This window comes from Pipra filicauda, unplaced genomic scaffold (genome assembly GCF_003945595.2).
Source record: "Pipra filicauda isolate LSUMZ 115617 unplaced genomic scaffold, ASM394559v2 scaffold3_size10097308_pilon, whole genome shotgun sequence".
Classification (NCBI taxonomy): Eukaryota; Metazoa; Chordata; class Aves; order Passeriformes; family Pipridae; genus Pipra; species Pipra filicauda.
Genome location: NW_024104532.1, coordinates 5202753 through 5219162, shown reverse-complemented (window position 1 = coordinate 5219162; position 16410 = coordinate 5202753). Strand labels below are relative to the sequence as shown.

The following is a 16410-nucleotide window of genomic DNA, read 5'->3' as shown; positions in this document are numbered from 1 at the left end:
GGACAGAGCATCTCTGTGATGACAGCAGGATGTTCAGCCCCGGCTGAAGCACGGCTGAAGCAGTGCCATGACCATCCCCCAACCCAGTGATCAAAAATAAGAATTAAAAGAAAAAAAAAAAACCTCTTTGAAATCAGTTTTAAGTAAACAAAAAATTGATCTCACAAGCTCGGTAACCACAAGCATAAATTTGGGTTTGGCTGGGCTTTGTGTTTTGCTTGGGTTCTTCTGCATCACATATGAAGTCTATTTTAGGATGATTTGCTCAAGCAGTTCAGCACATCACCAGGGCCAACACGCACTCAGCAGTCACTCAGGAGCCACTGCTGTCCCCATGGCCACCAGCTGCCCCAGAGCAGCGAGAGGCAGAGCTGGTCTGGAGGGCAAACAAAATCCCTTTATTCCTTGGGCTTCTACTACCATAGGCAAGCTCTGGCATGAGTTCTCCCACTCATCTGGCCACTTCTCCTGCCACTGGACATGTTCTTGTCTACACTGAGCCTGCTGTCTGTTTTTATCCACAGCCAAACAACCTGGAAGGAGTCCCTGAATGCCTGTCCTTGCCCCAGGACAGGCAGCCGTGGCAGCTGTCACCTCCCCAGGTGAGGGACAGAGGCGCAGCTCACCCAGGCATCTCCACATTTCCATAGCTCCGGCCACGCAAGCTCAGCTGAAGCAGGAGGGAAAACAGAGCGTGCCAGAGCCCCGTCTGAGGAGTGTCAGGAGAATTACAAAGCTGCACAGAACATCTCACCACTGCACTTTCCGGAGAGATAAGGACCCGGGGGTGGCGTTCCTTGGCCGAAGACTGAGAGTTCCTGTGCTCCCAGCCAGAGGGAAAGCAGGGAACCGCTGACAGCCTGAACACTCCTCTGCTTCCCAGCCCTGCCATCAGCTCCAACAGCAGCTACTGTCTGCCCCGAGTTACCTCGGCGCTCACAGAACATACTCCTATGGTCAAAAGTAACTCCTTCCCTACCTCCTGGCGAAGTTGAGACTGCTGGAACAAGGAGGCAGAGTCATTCACTCATCCTCGCAGGAGAGAGATCAGTCCTGGCTGGGAGTAGGACCCTCAGGGCAAGGGGAGCAGCACCAGTGCTCTGAGCTTTGCAGGGCTGGGGGCAGTGCTGCATGGAGCCTGCTGGAGAAGCACGAGTCAGGCACAGAACTGTGCAAGCTCCTGTGAAATACAAGTATTAATTGCTAGGGCTGACACCTCACTGATGAGGCTGAAGGCCACACACAGCTGGGGTCTACCTACCCTGAAGGAAATTACCTAACCAAATTCATGCCCATAAAACACTGACGGCTCATCCCCACATACTCAGCGTTCAAAGAATGACTGTTGTCATCTTTCGAAACTCCCTGATTAAAAAATGTATCTAACTGGCATGACTGTAGGTTGCCTTCATTTATTCATTCACCACGAGTGAATTATTCAGTTTTCCAGAATCCCAATGCAGAAACCCTCCCCACTGAGATGGACAGGATGTGCTTTTAGTGGTTTAGCAGCTGTGCATGCTGTGTGTCCTTCGTGACAGCCACGAGTCCCACTGCAGCACTGTCAGACTGCACTAAATACATCTGCACTTTTGTAGTAACTTCAGTATAAATATATATTTATATCGAGTCCAAGAGTTGGACTCAATGATCCTTGTGGGTCCCTTCCAACTCAGGATATACCATGATTCCCTGATATAAATATATTTGTCATACATTCAGGAAGGCTGACTTTTCAAAGTCTTGCAGGTCTTGGAACAAGGAACAATTATAATCAGGAAGTGAGCAGTGAGACATCTCCCATCTTTTTATGGAATAAAAGTTCCATTTCTATCACTATAGGGATAGATCTGACATTAAACTCAAGCTACCTGGATATAGGAAAAAAAAGAAGTCAGGATCCTACAAAGTAAATTCCATACTATTGCTATCAGATTTTAACATTTCAAGACAGATAGAAAAAGCATTTCTCCCCTATAACATGAAATTATCTGGAATTTCTGTGGAAAACTGCAGAAAACAGCCTGACCTGCTGAAGCACACGGAGAAGAGCACATGGAGACACCAGGACCATGGCAGCACCTCACTCACCAAAGGATAGCTCCAGCACAAGTGTGAGCACCACCTTGCACAGAACCTGGGTCTCTTTCTCACACAGCAGCAACTCCAACCTCTGTCTGTTCTTTGCACATCCCTGGATGGAAAGAATAATTCAAATTAGCCATTAGCTGAGATTATTGGGAATTAGTCAGGTTCTGTTTCTTGCTGTTGGAGCATAAAACCTGCCATAGTTGTCTGAGGAAGACTGAAAGTGGCTTAGGAGGTTTCTTAAGATAAATTTATATCTAGATGTTTAACTTTTTAATTAATTTTTTTGCTTTTGTCAATTTTATTCAAATCTGATAGTTCTTAGTCTCTAAACCAGCAGCATCTGCACTGGTGTGGAAGAGCAGCATCTCCAAGAGCAGATGCAGGGGGACACAAGGGACAAACCTCTCGTTCCCTCTCTGTTTCCAGACCATAGCAAGCCCACACAGCAGACTGAAATTATTTACTCCACAGCACAGGAGCCTTAACCACCTGCGGCAAGCGGAAAATGACAATGACAGGGAGAAAAGGCAAATTTTATTGTGTCTGGAGAACTGCAGCTCCGTGAAGCTGGAGTATTTAAATAGACAAGAATCTTTTGTTCAGGAAACTGAGCACTAATAATAACATTTCCTCCCGCAAAGCAGGCTTCTTCCCAGCTGCTTTCCACGGTCTCTGCCTCCTCCTGTTCTCCTGGCACTGTCCCAGACCTTATCACCCCCCTTTCCCCTCTCAGGCTATGGAACACCCCATGGTTTTCCAGGCTGCCTTCACTCCAGCTTTCCCTCCTCTACCAAACATCCAGATTTTCTATTTGATTCCCTGCTCTGTTTTTTTCCTCCAAGCTGTCTCAGCAAACACACACCAAAAAGAGAAAGCCTCTCTTCTATGGCTCTGGTGCCCTGTGACACGGCTCCCCCTGGCCCCACAACCTTACTGGAAGAGTCTGGTCCTGCTCATACAGACATTGCACTTGGAGGGCACAGGACACCAGAGCAGGCTCATTCCAGAGTCACCACCAGCATCTTTTGCTAAATGCCCATAGCTTCACAAAGCTCAGGAAGAGTTTTAAGAGGGATGAAGGAAGACATAGATTGATGTCCCATCACCCCATCAACTTTCCAAACCCTGACCAGAGCATGGAGGTGTTCCAGCTATGGAAATTATTTCATTATTAATTATTTAATTACTTATTCATTTTCTATGGACAAGCTTCCCAAGTCAGCCCTAAAATAAAAAACTGCCCCAGGACACCAGTCCTGTACATGGGTGTTGAGATCCACTGCTGTGGGAGCAGAAAGGCTCTTGGTGTAGCCAGATACTCCATCAAGGGAGGATGGGGAATTTCCTGGAGCAAAGACCAAGCCTTAATTTGTTCCTGCCAGCACAGAACAATGCACTGAAGGAGAGAGCAGTCATTGTCCGGGAGAGCAAAGCTGTGGTTCCCGTCTTCCCCACCAGAATAACATCCCTGTCCCCACAGCTGGCAGGTTACGCATCAGCAGCGGTCCCAGGAGCTGAGGGCTGGGAAAGGACATCCCATGGGAAAGGACAAGCCAGTGCTGGCCTTGCAGCCCTTGCTGGGGCAAAATAAACTGAAGAAAGAGACTGAGCAGTCAGAAACCAGGTCTTTCGGAAATCAAGTCCTACCTGGAGGAAATGTAGGGCTGAAGGAGCTGCATCTGGGGTGGAAATGAAAGGGGTTAGAGCAGGGGGTTGTGGCTGCTTGGAGATCACAGCTCAAATCCTTCAATATCCTGCTGCTGTCGGGGGACCAGAGGGTCTCAGCAGAACCCCAGCTTTCTGAGGTGACAAATTTGAATACCAAAGTGCTGAGTATTCAAAGAGGAATAGAAAAACGAGCAAAAATAAGTGAGTTTAAGGAAAAGGTATCTTGTTTCAATCTTAAAGAAGCTGAAGAGGCAGGACAATTCTTATCCATACCCCAACATATTTACTGTAATTAATTTAAGAAAGAAAATTCACAGATGGAAAAAATATTGTTCAGTCAAGACTAAAGTGTCCTGACAGTGTTGGTGCAAAACGTTCACTGGTTCTACTAAAATAAATTGGATTTAATGTTGGTTTGATCTCCTGAGTTCAGCAGGGCCACAATCCTGATCTGCACCTTCAAACCAGCTTTGGAGCAGAGGATGGGTGTGGAGTCAGGAAAGCTGCAAGATATTAATGAATATATAAAAATTAGGGCACAGATTTCCATACACAAAACCCTAAAGAAATAATTAAAACGCCAGTTTTAATTAAAGAGTAGCTTATTATAAATAAGAATATTAAAAAAATCCCAGGAAGTAATATGTAATTATTCATCTACAGAGCTGATGACTCAGATTATTCTATTGATTTGAAATACAGTGTCCAAATGCGTTTTACATATACAATAAACTTGTTAGTTTAATAAATATGTGGAGGGAACATGGAAATGTGCGTCTGCTTTTAGAAACAAGTGACTAAATCCCCGATCCATTCATCTGCATGAGAAAAGTGAAGCAAAGGCTTCACTCCTTTTATTTTATTCTTAAGCAAGTAATGATTTAGAAAATGTACATTATCATCAACACTATAATCACCGTCCCGAGCCTATAATCCCACGAAGGAAGCCTGCACTGCACATAAACTAAGTCTACTGGGGGTTGTTGAAGCTTAAGTTCCTTAAGAATTATTTTTAAGTTCCTCTCCATCAAGGATATTATAAGTAATGAGAGCAGCTGCAATTGTGGCTTTTTAGAAAGTGTTCTCCCAGCTTGTTCTAAAAAGGCTGTTTTAAAGGTCGTGCTGCTGAGCCTGTGGTGCAGTGCCTGGGCTGGCTGGTATAAAGTAACTGCATTTTAGTTGGCATCTGGCTGAGCCTATATTTTCATTTGTAAAAATTGAAAAATTCTTGGAAGAACTCCACAGCCTACCAAAAAAAATGTTCTTCTTGAAAACTAGTTACAAGTTAATGATAATTCCACTTTGGGCAGGAAGGAAGGGTTTAGGCTGGACGTCCCTGGGTGAGTCGGGAGGATGTTAAACCACAGCCCTGCTCTGCTGCTCGGGTCCCATTCACAGCCCAGGCTCCTGCTCAACGGGACAAAACACCCCATTGCCAGGAGATTCATTAAACATCTTCCACAGAACCAAATTAATTCTATGAGCACTAAGTAATTCTGAATATGTGAAAGCTTTCTGAATGGAGTTCAAATCCAGCTTTTCCTTTGATACGTCCCTAGAAGGAACCTCAAATATTAAATCCTGAGAAATGTAGCTGAGACCACGTAAAAGCTGAGACATCCTTGATACATACAATGGGATCCCTTATGCTGGAGATACAGTGAAACATTCATAGACGTCACAGTAAAACTCAAATTCTGATTTATCCCCACATTTAGCTACAGTCAGGGTACAATTCTGGTTAGAGTGTCCATTTGCCTAAAATATATATTTTTAACTACCTTAAGGGGCCTTGGAGCTGTCCTGTGTTGGGAAAAGAACAGGTCATTATTTGGAAGGACCTGCTGTAACTTCTACACAAGAAGCAGGCTGGGGCACTGGAAATAACCAAAATGGAGCTGTACAAGCGCTGAGGCAGATACACAACCTCTCCTCTGCACTGAAGGAAAAACCTGCTGTGCTATTCATTTCTTTTCAATAAATGTCCATATTTAAGATGGCTAATGTGAATTGGCATAGGTATAGAATCCTAGAATTCAGCTTTGCATCTTTCTTCACTGGCATAAATCATAGAATCATATAGAACCATGGAATAATTAAGTCTGGAAAAGACCTGGACAATCAAGCCCAACCATCAACCCAGTACCACCACCATGCACACGATGTCCTCAAGTACCACTACCCCATGTTTTTTGAGTACTTCTAGGGATGGTGACCACCACGTCTCTGGACAGCCTGTTCCAATGCTTGACAAACCCTTGCATGAAGAAATTTTTCCTAATGTCCAATCTAAACCTTATGGTGCAACTTGAGGCCATTTCATCTCATCCTGAGGGATGCATGGGAAGGGACAGGATTTTTGTAGCTCCATAGCTTTACCAGGATTCATGTACCTTATAGAAACAGAGAAAGAGCTCATGAGAGAGAAAGTCTCAGCCAAGCAAATCTGGAGAACAGCACAGTGCAGCACCTCACCCAGTTCCTGCCCTGCACATCCCAGAGCTGGGTTCTGGTTCCAGTCACCCTCACAAACTGGGGTACCTGAGGGATCACCACTGTGGAAGAGGGAAATGAAAATGAGATAGACGTGTCCTGCTAATTCCTTTGCCAACAGCCCACATAAGCTGGGATGTGGTGCACATAAAAAAAGCAACTGTCCCTCGTCCCCTGCAGAGCTCCGGAGCTGCACGATGTCCCATACTCATAAATGTTTCATTGCACTTCTGGAAAACAGACGTTGCTTTTGAGCAGTCTATGAAACAATATTGTAAACAGCTCAACCATTCTCCCCTCTGGTCTTGGCAGAGCCAAGAACAATGTGCATTCAGGGATGAAAACCCTCTGCCTTGGGCATCCCAACCCAGGGATGCTCAGTGATTCCCACCACGCCAGGGAGAGGTGATGGGGCTGGATGGAGGGTCAGAGGATAAGATGGGCAAGGCAAGGGAGAGGGCTTAACGTGAGCGAAACCACAGTTGATAGGGATTGCAGGATTTAAGCTGGAGCCAGTGAACACACTGGGCTGGATGCACCCGCCTGAAAAACAAAACAAAAAATCCAATAAAATGGGCAGATGGTCCTGGAGACATGGGGGGAAGGGGGACTGGAAACAAGGAAACCAGATATTAAAAAATGTAAATGAGAGGGAAATTATAAAAAGCATAAAGCTCCTGTCCCTGAGGGAACAGCTGTGTATGCTAATCCCTCCTGGGCTGCTCCTTTTGGATCTCCCTTCCTTCCTTCCTCCGTCCCTCTCTAATAGCTCCCTTGTTCCTGCTGGACAAAACCGGCCCTTTGTGGCTGCTCTCAGAACAACATTAAAAACAGGAATAGGGAAATTGTAAACAGGAGGCTTTTGGCCTACAGGCCAAGGCACACACCGGCCTCTGAGGTCTACTTCATGCTAAGCAAAGAAACAGATCTTTGTTGCTAAAGGGATTAGGGCTGCGGGATTTCGGAGGCTCGGCGGAGGCATTCAGCTGGCCTGAAGTGGGGGCTTTGTAAAGAGATACCTCCATTATGGCCCCGCCAGCGGAAATGGCTCGCGCTCTTTATGCAATCGGGGTAATGCGATATTGTTGGGCGGCTGAAGGGCTCTGGTGAAGCCTGGCCCTATCTGCTCAATGGCAAATTCTTTCCCTGCTAAATAGATGGTGGGTAATTACCTTTACTGGGGGGGGGGGGAACCGTCCATCTTTAACCCTTAGGTGTTTTAATAAGAGCCATCCCAGCGAGATGCCACGGGGTTCACCAGAGTCTGTGCCCATGGTGGGCTTCTAGATGAGTTTCTACCACCTGCAACAGCTTTATCTCAAATTCCTCATCAAGCAAATAAGCACATGCCATAAAATATCCATCACCTGTGTTACTCCTAGGCTCCCTGAGCCCATCTTGGCTCTTGGGGTGCTGATAGCCCACGCTGCAAACCCCAGCACAGCCCTCAACCAGGACCATCCACCACGTCATGTCTTCCCACGCTGCTGTGGAGCTGCCCAGGTTTAGTGACTCAAAATACTCTGTGAGGTTTGTGGTTAGGGTTTTGGCTGGGGGTGGCTTTTTTTTCTTTTTTTTTTTGTTTTAGAAATAATCAACTAACTCCTTCCTGATGAACAATAACCTATATTCAGGTTTGCATTAAGATTATCCCTTGATTACACACAGCCCACACCACCTCTATGTAAGTATTATGGAGTTTTCCATGGTTAACTTCTAATTAGATTCCCCAGCTGAGCACAAGAACTGTGGGATGATAGGCAAGCCCACAAACAGCACAGTACCACCAGCCCCTGCACTTCCAGTGGGAATCTCTCCTGGAAAAGAAAGCAGGCAACACTGAGCCTGCCCACAGCCAAACCATCTCCATCACCATAAACATGCACTGCCTTCACAGTTGTAGGGCATGGGACATCCAGAGATACACACTTCTCTTAGTGATAACTTAAGATTACTCATTCATTTACCCCAAAATCAAGCGCGTTTGCGACTGGAAGAGGTGGCTCTGCTCTGGAAAAAGAATACAAGTCTGCTGCAACATCTGGAGAGGAGAATAAATATGAAATCATTTGCATCTGGGGCCATTGGACGTGAAGTTCTACTCAGGCTGTACCAGCGTTGCTGATGACCAGCTGCTGTCTGTCACCTCTGCCCATCACTCCTCTGCCATCCAGCCCTGCAGCTGGGGAGTCCCGAGGCCATACAGGGAGAGGGAGGGGAAGAGCTGGATTTGATGGCACCATTCTAAGCCATTCCAATTTTTCAACAACACAAACTGGTCATACTGGAATGAAGTTCACTAGAACCCATTCATTTGAAGTTTATAAGTTGGCCTAATAATAAAAGGCAACTACCATACAGTCCGTTTTGTTTGTTTGTTTTTTTTTTTTGTCAGGCACTGCCTAAATCCCAGCCTTCTCCTTTTTGGCCCTAGTTTCAGACTCTCTTCCCAGGAAAATGTTTGTAAAAATAATTTGCTATAATTAGAAAAATGTTTCATTGAAAATTCATTGCTGGAAGCCTGTCCTGCCAGTCGGAGTTAGGCAGGCTCCAAGACACCTCTTTCTGTGACATGTTCCTGCTGAACTGACAACCAAAGTGACGCCCATGTTTATTTTACAAAAGCTGGGCTTTGAGTTCCAGATCCCAGAATCAAAGCATTATGGGTGGGTTGCTACAACTATTAAAAATATCAGTTGACTCCAGTCCCTGCACCATGAGAGTCCTGACTCCCAACAAGAATGGGAATAACAGGAATGGGATATGTACTAGTTTGACAGTGTCTCGTTTGACGGTGCCTCTGCTCAGGTGTAGCAGAGCTGCTGACAACTCTTGCTGTACCTGCTTCTAGGACACTCGGTATTTGGCCTCCAGAAACACCGACCTGCACACACACAGCCTCTGCCCCCTGTGCTGTGTAATCTGGGAGCCATCATCCCTCGGGAGAAGAGGAACCATCGTGGCAAGAGCCAAATAAATTTGGATGATGTGACCAAGACCAAACGATGCCTGAGGTTTTGGCATTCCAGTGCTCCTAGTGAGGAGCTTTGTTATGCCATGCTCTACCCAGGGGTCACCGTAAAGGCTCCCCGCAACTGAAAACCAGCAACTTGAGCTCCCTTTGCCTGTCCCCTCTCCACCCCTCTGCACCAGTGTGGAACCCTCCGGATACAGCATCCCACACACACCACTGCAGCACAAATCCCACTGCTCTCCCCATCCCAGAGCTTTGCTCCTGGCAAAGAAAAGCACAGTCATGTCTGTTAAAAAAGGAGATGGCATGAAAAGGCAATCCCTGATCACATCCCTCCAACCTGGGTTTCTGAGCTTTTAATATCCCTCCATGTCTGGGACTTTCCAAACCCAGCAGAGCAGGCTGGGGGCTGATGAATGGTAACACTCTGACCAATTACAAAGTAATTAAAAGTCCCACCGAGAAAGCTTTGCATATGGACTTTAATTATTATACCACAGTCCTGCCAGAAAAACACAAAAGAGGATCTCGGGCGGCTTGGAGGATGCATATGGCTTGTGTAGGTGGAGAGACCTAAGAGACTGTTACTTTGGGTAGGAAGTGGATTTTCCCTCTCCTATAATCTTGTTAAATTACCCTGGTTTTAAATCAATGATTTATATCTCCCTCTTCGAATCCAGAGGGGAAAAAAAACCCCAAACTCTCTCTAAACAGCCAGTGTGTGACAAGCAATACATTTTCACTTTCATTTACCCTCACACTGCAAAGTTCACTCAGCGAACCAGAAGTGTTATAGGAAAATACTGGGAAGGACTGGTTAAAAAGAAAACCTTGGCTGAAATGAGATGGAAAACAGATTTCCCAGGTTAGGTAAGTATCAGAAAATAATACATAATGTTAGACATCCGAAAAGGGAAGTAGGAAAATATTTAAAAATTTGCATAACCATTTGCAACCTAAGAAAAGAACAGAAAAACAGTTTCATTAGGAAAGGACATTTCAAACAGGAGGCAGTGCTGGATCTTCCTGGGAAATGGCCATACCCTGTGTCCAGCATTGACTTTTTGTGAGTGCCTGTGTAACTGACTGAGGACTCCCAAACAGATTTTCATTTGCCATTTGGGTTTCAGGGAGTCTTCCTCCCTGCTACACCCGTTCACATCTGTGTACGTCTGGAAACTTCCAGGGGGAATCATCTCGTAGCAACACTCACAATAATAAAATAGACTCGGCACAGATCTGGGACCGAGGCCATGCTGCAGCCCACCTGCAACAGGGAGCACTCTGAGTCTATCCAATTAACATCTCATCAACCCTCCAGTTTTGTGAAAGCCCCACTGAGCTGCCATTGAGCACCAAAGCCTTTGTCACTTGAAAGCCAACCATGTCCTAGGCTGCATCAAAAGAAGGGTGGACAGCAGGTCTAGGGAGGTGATTCCTCTCTCTATTCCACTCTTGTGAGACCCCACCTGGAGCACTGCGTCCAGCTCTGGGGCCCTCAGCACAGGAAGGATGTGGACCTGCTGGAGCGAGTCCAGAGGAGGCCATGGAGATGCTCCAAGGGCTACTGCTCCGAGAGCTCTGCCCGACAACCCAAATGCCCCATGTAAGGTATCACCAGCAGTGACAGCAGAGAGGAACTGCGTGTCCCAGAGCCAGGAGGAAGCACTGACATCACCCATAGACGTCTTTAGCTCTGCTGACTCACTGCTCTTCCCCCCAGCAGGAACAACATCCAAGCACCGGGAGCATTCCCACAGCAGCCTGTGTCACCGCTGCTGGAGCCGTGGCTGAGCAAGACGTAGGGGAACACAAAAAAGCCCCTTTCTATTTCTGGGTGAGGTGGATGGGTGGAAATCACCAGGCTCCCAGTTCCCGTGGGAAGCCATTAATAACCTCCTAAACACTGCCACATCCTTTAACAATCGTGCTATTATGGGATGCTGAGAGAGCAGCCATGGGGTTGGTAAGCCCACAGGGCTCCTTCCCCCGCGCTGCCCACCAGGCACTGCCAGGACGGTCCCACCGTGCCCCAGCCCTGGCACAGCACAAGATGTGACTTTGTGTGCCTGTCCCCACTGCTGACGGCGTGTTTGGAAAGGAAATCCCCCCACGTGGCCTGGAGGACCGCGAGGGAAATAAAGCCATCTGTTCATTGAGACAGACCTGCTTCAAACCAATTAATATAAAGAGCTTATATTAAAGGGTCTCGCTTCGATGCAAATCCCCTCTTGTAAACAAACCTTACAGGTCCCAGCTCCAGTCTCCAAGGCAAGTCTCAATCTGATTAGTTACTCCACATGCCTTAAATTCCCCCTTACCAATGAATAAAACTATCTTCTTGCAGACATATATTGAACACTTACTGAATTTCACCTTGAGGTGTCCTTTTCAGTGCTATTTAGTGAAACTGGGACCTCTCTGGGTGAAAAACAAGCAAATTAATTTGTTTTCTTGGCAGTAGTTGTCCTCCAGACCACCACCCACACAGCACAGCACACACAGAGTTCTATCTCCCATATATGCACCACTGTGGACTATTTTTGGATGCCTGCCTAAGGCAGAGCACACAGGGCAAGGTGTGCAGTTCAGTATATTAAAAACAAGAGAATGAATTAATGAGAAGGGAATTCAGCAACAGTTTTCTGCCATTCTCCAAGCAGCAGCCCTGGAAAGCACCTGTGGGAAAAGCACTTTCTGTAGGTGAGCTTACCTGGGCAGGATGAGGACTGAGTGTTGCTGCAGGAATACACACATGTTGGCTCCATGGACTCTGGAAAAGCAATGGGATGAGGAAACAATCACTTCTATGGAGGAATTGCATTTGCTGGCTGATGGTTGTAAACATGGTGAGCACCAAACCGGATCCACAGGCTGCTCCTCCACAGCTCACGGAATGCTGAGGAAACTCTCCACAGCTCCTTTGAGCAGCAGCCTTCCATCCTTCCACAAAGACCCATTTTTTTTCTCAGATATTTCTGAGACAAATGTCTTCTCAGTCTTTCCATTTAAATACACAAGCCTGAAAGTTCCCAAACTTGTAACACAAACTGGCAAAGCCATTTAGCAATGTATATCCCTGCCCTTTCCAGCTTCAGCCCTGCCCTGCCCCACTCTGCTCCCCACAGCAGGGACGTGGTTCCAGCTCAGTGGGCACGTGCCCAGCAGCAAAGAGGGTTTGATCCTGGGTCAAAACCAGCCTGATTTTTTTCTATTGGCTCATATATCACTTTTTTCCTAATATGTTTTAAAAACAGACACAGAGAAGCAGAAAATGACAAAATTATGAGAGCTAACTGAATATTAAGAAGCATATACCTCAATTATTTGCATTTCTTTCCTGTCTTCATAAGTAAAGCTGAGTCTCTAGGTGGTCTCTGGGGTGTTGACACAGAGGTTTTGCTTCTCTTCTCTTGCTTCAAGTCAGATCCCCTTCACTTGGGAGAAGTCCCTTTTCCCAAACAGTAACGGAAATTTCCCAAACACGTACAAAATAATAGTCCTGCAGTAGAAGACAGAAAGGGAGGAGAGTGAGGTGCATTCCTGGGGAAAAAAAGAAAAAGCTTTTCATTAAAGGTGAACTCTGCTGTCAGCTCCAGGACTTCCAGCCGGTACAGAACAAGGATCTCTCCCTCGTCCTGGAGGCAGCAGAACAGGAAGTTTTGGTCTTACAAAAAAATGAATGAAATAGTGACATTGTGGGTGCCCTGTACTGAGCTGCCCTGAAACTGCTGCATCAGGGAGTCTGATGGCAAGAGAAGAGCTGGTGCTGGGAACGCTTGTGAATTTGGCATTGAAAGTGTTACAGAAAACGTGCCATAAAGTTCCTCTGAGGCTTTAATTTCCCTCCCCCCCATCTTCCTTTGATTTTGATCCCCTCCTTCCCTCGTGTCCTTTGAACTTTTAAAAAGGCACTTTGAAGAGATGTCATAAAGCAGTGGGTTTATTCAGGATCTCCTCTTTGATGCTCCTGCTGCCGCGTGTGAAGTGCGGCCCTGCAGGATGTGGAGCCAGAGGAGCCCAAAGCCGAGATGGAAAGGAAAGGGCAGAAAAGTGAAAGTGTGGACACAGCGTTCTGTAACAGCTCATGGACACAGGCACAACCCAACATGTGCTTCTGGGCTACAGGGACCTGGTGTGGTTACACCCATCGTGCTCCTCTGAGCTCACTGTGGGCTGGCAAACTCAAGGGGGAAGTGATGGGAATGAAGGAGAGAGGTAGCTGGCTTGGAATCCTTCATCCCAAAGGCCATCCTGATCTCACTGCAAGGTTACAGATATATGACAGTTACACACACACGTGTGATATCCCCACGGGAACAGCCACGTCCATGTCACGCAGAGCTGCCACCCAACACCCAGGGATCAGCCCAGCAGCTCCAGGACTCGGTGCTGGAATCACCCAGCAGCCTTTCCCACCTCCAGCTGTTCCAGTCATAAAAGGCTCTGCTGTCAAACATGCCAAATGTTGTTAAATAATCAAAAAAGTATTAAATAATCCTGTGCACACATACTACACAATCACCAAGAACAGGCATTCGGCTTCCAAGCCCATCCCATTGGAAGACAATGATGCTGCTCAAGCAGAAGGAAGTGGCTGCAGAGCTCAGCACTAGCTCTTCAGACCCAGGGAAAGTGCATGTTCCAAAGCCCCCTTTCCATACTGGAATATATAGAAAGCTCAGACTCAGAGAATCATCAGGGTAGGAAAAGTCCTCTAAAGTCATTGAATCCAGCCTCACTGCAGCCCAGGCTTAGGCTGGGTGACTTTTTTCCCTTCCTGAATGTCTTTCTGAACTAAAATTGGACATTTCCATGGCAAAGTTGGTTTTGCAGCACAGGACTTCATGGCACAACGCCACCAGTTGGAGCCTCTCAACTTTATTTAACCTTTGCATAGGGAATTGCATTAACTCATCCAAGAGAACCTCTCGGCAAGGGAGAAACAGATGTTCAGGCATTAGATAAGCTACAAGCAAGTCCATGGCTTTTATCAGCAGGGACGTGGGTTTGGGGTCAGTTTTGTAATTTTTAGTGGTTGACCAGTGGTATGAATTATTCAGAAATAAGTGAAAATTATCCTGAAAATTTCTTGAGGGTCTTTTGAAAGGATATTTTTCCTCAGTTGCTCCTTTTTACCTGCAATATCAATTTCTATTCTTTTTTTCAAATTACAGCCAAGTATCTTCTCCTGAGACTGAATGCAGATGCAGCTGGAATAGGAAATTTTAACTTGCTTCCAACCTGGGAATTTTGCACTTTAAACTTGAGATAAGGAGAGAACTTTATTTTAAAGACACATGTACCCAAACAAAAGACAATTATACTCCCAGAGAGGTCACCCCGCAGTGCTCCTGAGAAACAAGTACTGCAGAAAATAGCAAAATGTTAAGGCCTAAGCAATTTTAGTGTATATTTATTAAATTATTCCCATTTAATACACTCCTAGAATCATAGAAACACAGAATGGCTTGAGTTGGAAGGAACCTTAAAGATCACCTAGTTCCAGCCCCCTGCCATGGGCAGGGACACCTTCCACTAGACCAGGTTGCTCCAAGCCCCAAACTTGGCCTTGAACACTTCCAGGCATGGGGCAGCCACAGCTTCTCTGGGCAACCTGTGCCAGGGCCTCACCACTCTCACAGGGAAGAAATTCTTCCTAATATCTAATCTAAACCTGCCCTTTTTCAGTTGAAAGCTATTCCCCCCTTGTCCTGTCACTCCAGGCCCTTGTCCGAAGTTCAGCTCTCCTGGAGCCTTTAGGTACTGGAAGGCTGCTATTATATATGTGTATATGTATATATATATACATACACATATATACAGAGATGATATATACATATATATATATACATATATACACACGAAGTCAAATAAGGAGATTTGGGGCATTACAACCCCTCTACATTTAGGATTGTCTTCTTGAGATGTCCAGAAGAAAGGCCAGCCCTTTTTATCAACACCCAAGCAAAGCAGTACCTGCACTGCCCTGAAGATCTTACAGAAGACAAGGGAAATCTGACAAAACCACCAGGGTTCTTCTTGGTACAGCCAAGTAGCCTTGGGAAGCACCATGGTAGCCTGGTTCCTCCTGCAGCTGCTCCCTTCACACAAGCATCCTTGAGGAAAGCAACCAAAGAGAAAAAATTTAGGTAGTAAATGAAAAAGGAGTATTCAGTGAAGGACATTTTGTGTTACGGTAGATTTTTTTAAAGACATATTCAAAAAATGAAAGCTGCAAATATAAAACCTGGCACTACAGAGAAACCCAGCACTCAGCCTGTCTGCATCAGGCTACCCAAACAGCACCCAAAACTCAAGCCCTGAGGTTTTTATCCTCCTTAAGCCCTGCTCCCCCATTCACATGGGGCATCTCCTCCATGTTGTGCCTGGGGCTTCCCAAGGACCTTCACCAAGAGGAGAGGAAGGAACAGAGAGCTGCCCTGCCATGGCCAAACCCATTTTGCAGCAAAGTAGGTCAAATTGAAATGCTTTGCACTCATCTGAAGGTCACTACTGTCTCCACAGCCTGTGCTGGGCAAGCTAAAGTGTATTTACATTGAGAAGATGTAGAGAGGTTTTGGAGCTGGAAGCGGTTAGAGGAAAAACAGGCTGTTAAAGAGAGCAGGAGCATGAGCCTGCATCCGAAATGGTGAATGCCAAGGGAGGAAAGAATGAAAAATCCCAAATATCAGTCATTTCCCTCAAAGGGCAGGAGTGTTAGTCCTGCCCTCCCTGCTCCTGGTAGCACTGGTAGGTGTTCCTGGTACAAAATACAGCACTGACAAGAGGTCTTGGGTAACATTTGCAGAGGGCTTTGACATGGAAAGCCTGAATTCCCCTTTACAGAGGCAAAGTCTGACAAAAGCATAATGGAAAGAGGCTTCTGACGGACAAAAATTGACTCCCTGGCACACGCACAAGCCCACGCAAACTTTCCAGCCTGCCCTCCAAGTGTGAGCACTGGTGTTTCCATTAAGTGCCTGAGAGCTCAGAAAGCATCCGGAGAAAAAGTAAACTCATGATTAGACTGAGCACAACTTTTTCCTTGAATTTCTGCAGAATTATTACAAGTAGTTTTGCAACAGGAGCAGAGATTACCCTGGTCCTTTTGTGGGTATCTCTTCTGACTGCCCTAGAGATAAGAACACAAATGTAGCCATTTTGGAGTATTTGTCTGAAAT

At 46.2% G+C, this 16410-nt stretch overlaps 1 long non-coding RNA gene across 1 annotated transcript in view; it reads right to left on the bottom strand.

Annotated features, from left to right (window-relative positions):
* Nucleotides 1–15474, bottom strand: part of LOC113986747 — a 47333-nt gene extending 31859 nt beyond the window's left edge. Inside the window, exons 1-5 of the long non-coding RNA XR_003540266.2 lie at nucleotides 15206–15474; nucleotides 12545–12728; nucleotides 11940–11999; nucleotides 2092–2194; nucleotides 980–1138 (exon numbers count right to left, since the gene is read on the bottom strand). This is a non-coding gene — a long non-coding RNA (uncharacterized LOC113986747). The remainder of the gene's footprint in view (nucleotides 1–979; nucleotides 1139–2091; nucleotides 2195–11939; nucleotides 12000–12544; nucleotides 12729–15205) is intronic.
* Between the last annotated feature and the right edge of the window lie 936 nt (nucleotides 15475–16410).